Source organism: Amphiprion ocellaris, chromosome 18, assembly GCF_022539595.1.
Source record: "Amphiprion ocellaris isolate individual 3 ecotype Okinawa chromosome 18, ASM2253959v1, whole genome shotgun sequence".
NCBI lineage: Eukaryota > Metazoa > Chordata > Actinopteri > Pomacentridae > Amphiprion > Amphiprion ocellaris.
Window position 1 is genome coordinate 20,439,226 of NC_072783.1, and position 6,413 is coordinate 20,445,638.

A 6,413-nucleotide genomic window follows, 5' to 3' on the forward strand; every position below is an offset into this window, starting at 1 on the left:
TTGTTTAGTTTTGTCATCTCTGTGAAAGGTGCTAAACAAATAAAGTTGAATTGATAAACTGAATAATTGACTAACTCATGATTGTGACAACAGAAGTATTTTCATTGTGATTTAAGGGTTTATTTCATTTTTAAGGTTGGGGTTAAAGTCTTGACAGAAAAAAAAGATTAAAGAAATTACATTAAAAAAAGCAATTAAAGGAAAAAAACGTTAAATAAAACTTTTCAAAAGAAAATTAAATATCAAATACAATTAAATGATATTAAACAGACAAAATATTTAATTAGATAATTAAACAAGATACAAAACATGTAATTATGAAATTAAACAAAATTTATTAAAAATATTAAACATTAAAGATGAAATGTTTTCGATAATTAAACATTTAAAAAATAAAATTCAACAAGAAGAATATTAAACATTTAAAAAAATACAAAACATTTAGATTATTAAACCTTTAAAAATACAAAACATTTAATTAAAAAACTAAATGTTTAATTAGAAAATTAAATCTTAAAAACAAAAAAACTTTAAATAGGAATTAAACAGAAAATACAATGAAGCATTTAAAAAGAAAATTAAACATTAAAAGGTGGTAAAACATTTAAAAAGAAAAACCTTAAAGATTTAATCGAAACATTAAATATTGGGAAAGAAGAAAAAACTCAAACAAGCCGATAAAACATTTGAAAAAACTATTAAACATTAAAAAGACAAAACATTTGGAAATCAATCAGACATTAGAAAAGAATAAAAGGTGAGAAAAGAGCAAACCTAAACGTTTAAGAAGAATCAAACTAAAGACAAAACATTTGAAAAGACACCAGTTAGACTTTAGAAGATCAAATTAAACAGAAGAGACAATAAAACAATCAAAAAGAACAAAAACAGATAAAGGTCTTCAAGTGTTTTCTAGTCTGAAACAAAAACATCAAGTTGTTCCTTCAAACATTTCCTCTTTATATGTTCTTGGTTTGATTGTGGACAGATTTACTAAGAACTCATTTAAGAAAACTGCTTTCCAGATAAATTCTACTAGTAGTTGAAGGCATCGATCAAACTAATGTTACCTTCTGATCTCCACAAACTTTACTGTTCAGTGAAGAGAATCAAAATTTGTTGAGGATTTCTAAAAAACCCACAGGTGAAGGTCTGACAAGAACTCAGATTGATGGTCTAAATGTGAAATCAAGACCCATGGTCACAAGTTTAAGGCTTCTGTTAACCAGAAAGTTCAAACTAACAGAGAAGTACTGAGAAAGTTTTAAAACTTCAGTCCTCAGACTGTCTGAAGGTTCAAACTAACAGAGAAGTACTGAGAAACTTTTAAGATTTCAGTCCTCAGACTGTCTGAAGGTTCAAACTAACAGAGAACTACTCAGGAACTGAGAGGATTTCAGTCCTTGGACTGTCTGAAGGTTCAAACTAACAGAGAACTACTGTGGAACTTAGAAAATTTCAGCCCTCAGACTGTGTGAAAGCTCAGGTCCTGAGGACTCGGGAGGTGTGGAGGCTTTGGAAAGTCTTGGAACTGAGGGTTCCACCCTCCTGCTCAAAGGCTGAAGTCCAACCCCCTGAGAAAAACGGTCGAGTCGAGACTCGAGTTAAAAAAAAACTCGGAAATGACAAAAAATAGATGACAAATGCGCAAAAAAAAGAAGTTTTAGTATCTGAGCGAGTAGCTCAGGGGGATAAGAGGAGAGCCTACAGAGCGGAGGGTCGCAGGTTCAAGACTCACCACCGGCACTTTTCTTTGTTTGTCTTTGTCAGGATTTTGAGAAAATTTAAGAAGTGTCTGGTCTTGAACCAGCGACCTACAGCTCCATAGGCAAATCCTTAACTCACTGAGCTACAGATCAGATGAAAAGAAATGATTTCGTCGTCCCTTTGGCATCGTAGTTCCTCAAGTGACCACATGGGTGGAGCCAAGGCGGAGTCTGGGTGGAGTCAGGGCGGAGAGTAGGTGGGAAGGTGGGTGGCGGCCTCCCCCCTCTACTCCCCCACCTTCCCCCGCCCGACGAGTTCTTCGAGTCTCCACGAGTTCTTCGAGTCTCGACAGGTTTTCCCGAGTTTCTGGAGTTTCCACCAGGTCGGAGGCAGAACAAGTTGTCATGAAGAGGTGTTGAAGTTGGCCAGGATGGACTGACTTTTTACAGCGACTAGAAGGACGACGACTAGAAGAGCAGGTCTTTAACCACCATCCATAAAATCCATGGAGTCGGCTCCAGAGAAATTAAGGGAGGTCAACTTTTATCAACCTCCATCCAGATGTTCAACTTGATATCTTTACTTTGACATTTTTAGCACCACAAACCTTTAGTATCACACTTTATTATCATTTATTAGGACTTTAATGGAATCCACCAGCAGATTTAGTTTTTGTTGACAAACTTTATTCTTGTCGTGGGACTGCAGTATTTAAAACTCTTCCTTCTATTTGACCTCATGTTTATTAGTTTTAGTTTAGAAAGTTATTGTAGTTGTCCATTAGTCTCTTAAAAACCAAATAATAAATTGGATTAGTCAAGAGGTTTTAATTTCTTACTTTGTCATATTTTAGATATGACAAAAAAAATACAAAAATAAAGCATCTTGAGACAATTTGACCTGTAATTGGCGTTATATAAATAAAATTGAATTCAAATTGTATGTATCTTGTAATGGAGTAATTCAGCCATATATGTTGGAAAACACATTTTCTTTGTCCATTAATCTGTTGTTTTCTCCAGTAATTCATTTATTGTTTTGGTTTATAAAATGTCAAACCCAAATATATTAAGTTTGTCATAAAAACCAAAAAGATCTACATTCATGATGCAGGAATCAGGCAGTTTTTCACTTTTTATCTTAGTTTAGTCAGAAAGATAGTTGATAATGTGTGAATTGTTGCAGCTTGTGAGCCGTACAAGGTTTTAATCTTTGGGTCCGAGTGTCAAAAAACATTTAGAAACCAACATCAACAAAACACTCAACAAATATTTGAACATCATTTGCATGATAATGTCAAATTAAAGGACATTTATTTCCAGCGTAAATGTGTGATATTCATCCTCTGGAGCTTTCTCTTCACATCGTCTTCCACCTGGACTGGTTTGGTCGGGAGCATGTGCAACAAACATTTGAAAAACTGCACTTTAACATCAATGAATGACACTGAAGTTTAATCTCTACATAAATGAGACTCAGTCTGGATGTGCTGCTCTGTCATTAACTCCTTTAAGTTTAGGGAAAGTTTAAACAAAAGAAGACAGTTCAGAGAAGACTTAAGAATGAGCTTATTTTCTAACAAACATCTCAGACTTTCTGAGCTTCAGCAAATCTAGCAAGATATTTTAACAACAAGCAACTCAAGAGATCCAGAAGTTGGAGAGAGTTAGCTTTAGCTGAGCCAAAGAACATGTGGGACGCTAACCTAGCAAACATTTCAGACTTTTCTCTGTGAATTCTGAGAAATAATTTCCTATTTAATCACAGAGCTACACATCTTAATTCAGTCTCATTAAAACAGACTCTAATTCAGTGTCATCCATCCATATTAAAGTGCAGTTACCCAAAATGTTTGCTGCATGAGCTCCAACAAAACCTGTCCAGGTAGAAGGCCACTTTGACAAACAGGAAGTGGAAGATTCCAAGCAGATTTATAGAAGGGGAACCGGACTGTACTAAGTGTGGTCGAGTATAGAGGGGTGTTTTGTGGGTTTTTAAGGCTGATAATGATTATTACTGAGACATTTGGAGTCGATATTCATTTGGATATTCATTTGCAGTAAATGAAAGTATTTAAAATCTTGGAGTTAAACTTACAAGAACACAAACTTTAACAGAAAACTTTGTTGATACGTTTTTGTTTTGTTTACAGATGTTAAGTTAAAGGAGTTTTATTCGTGACGTATAACCAATCAAATCACTCCAGAAGACAGAGCGATCACAGGTAGATCAAGGTTCAGAGCCAAAGTAGCGTCATTTTTAAATGTATTTATTACCATAAATCAGTAAAAAATAAAATACTGATAATCAGTAAATCAGTCAGCCCAGAATTACTACAATTCTACAATGTATGTCTCTTTCCTTTGACTTGTTATTTGTACAATATACGATGTATATGATGGCGTTTTTTTCATACCAAAGGCTATACTATGATGTTTTCTCAGAGACATACGATGCTACTGTGTTTGTTCTGGCTCTGGGCCACTGCACTCCTCCTCTGTTGTTTTCTGGATTGTACTCAGCTGCATGCCTTCGTCCACCCGGCCTCCGTTGACTCGTCCCGCCTGCCGTCTCTGGAGCTGAAGCTGGACTGGAACAGACCAAAGTACAGTCCAATCATGATGCCAGCTGCCTCTCAAAAGGCTCCTTCATCTGGCAGGTGGTTGCACTTCTTCTGAGGGGAAGCTGAGCTGGCCCGGCAGAACTTTGGAGATGTGTTCCAGTGGTTGGTGCATGTGTGGGGAGATAGAGAGGGACCTTTGAATTGTTCAGAAAGGAAAACAGGAAACCCATTGGTAGTTTTAGTTTAGGGTGCTACTGTGGTGTGTTTTTGGGTTTTAAGAGGTGAACAGGAAGAGTGTTTTTCGTACTGATTATCTTTTACTTTGTTCCTGGTTGGAATGCCCATCAATGTCAACATGAAGTTCACTTTTAGTTCTGTTTATTTTTATTTTACTAACACCCATTTGCTTTTAACCCCCTCACATGTTGTGTTGTTGTAAACTTACTCTTTCAAATAAATACTCGTCTAACCCTCTGGAAACCAGTGTTTGGACTGTTTTTGTGTTGCTCCTCCTCTGCTATTTATATTTTTATTATCTGTGATTATTTCATTATTTCTTTATTGTAAAATAAAGTTTGAGGCATAAAGACTCATTTAGTTATTTTATTCCTGAAATCTTTGATGTAGCAGAACTAAACTTCCATTTTCCTTGTTGTACTTCTGATACTAGAACTAAACGTATCTTCAACACGGATCATCTGGTTTTAATGAATCAGCAGCAACATCACAACAACAAATGAGACAATTTTCAACAAATTAATGAAACTGATGTCATTTAAATCTATCAGAGTCTGTTTTAGTGTCAAATTAAAGCTGATTACTGACAACTGGAACATTAACGTTACTGTTTTAATCACATTTAAGTTTCCTGAACGTTACATTAATGTCAACCAGCCACAGTTTCATGAACTTAATGAACCACATTACAGGAACACAACACACTTCAGCTGTTTACATGAAACTCAACACATTAGCTTGATGCTACGTTAGCTTTAATCAGGCTACCACTGAGCAGCTAGCTCGGTTAGCATCGCTAATATTAAAGCTAATATTTACTATGCTAACTTTCTTCTCTGGTCAACACACACTGAAACAAACTCCACCAACATCTGGAGTGCATGGCACACATTATATCTGACACTACAGCTGCATATAAAGTGCATTAAAAGCGGCACCGATACGAAAATAAACATTTACTTACCGAACTATCAGAGTCCTTTCAGTGTCTGCTGGTAGAATCAGCCGAAGGTAGAAAACTGGTTAAAACAAGCCAACGGGCAGGAAAACTGTCTGTGGAAAATGTTCTGCTGCTCCACCGACAAATAAACCAACAGTTATTATATCAGAATTAATCCAAACGAGGAGAACAGAGTCTCTGCTGTCTCCTCCATAGGACCTGTCAATCATTCCAGACCAGCCTGTCAATCAAGTAGTCCCGCCCCTGGCTTCGCAAAACTTTAACGCTCTATAAAAAAATCAATATTGATTTATTTTAAGATCAGCCACCTGATCTCTCATTTTAACCATGAAAACTCACGAAAAAAATGTATATACAGTTTATGCACCGTACTCTGTTTGGCTACACTCTTGCTGATGACCACTTCCGGTCTCAGAAAATGAAAAAACGGACCTTTTTTCGTTTCTGTCTCTTACTGATTTTACTTTCTTGTAATTCTAAATATAAAACGAAAATCAAATCATTTAAAAAAAATCGTATATCCCTTTTTGATCATGAATAGGAAAAACGCCCTGTATTTCTATTTTAATTTTTGTATTTTAAAACGAAAATCAAATAACCACTCGTTTTTTGTTTTTCATTACCCGTTTCAGAACGGAAAATCCAATTGCCAGATCCGTACACGGACCATTCGAGATACTGTGCTTCTTGTTTTTAAAAACATGACAAAGAATATTTGAACCTTTGAGATAAATATCTATTTTTAAGTTAAATGGTAGTTTAAAAACTCATCTAACTTTTCTTATTAAATATGTGTTGTTTATTTTGTCATGATTGTTATTTAAATTCTACCATATTATTTAATCAATTTTAATTACTTTTTAAAAATCTTTTATTATAAATTGATGTTACAAAAAACAAAGTTGGAAGAATAACCCTACAATATTACGTGCTTTATAAATTTAC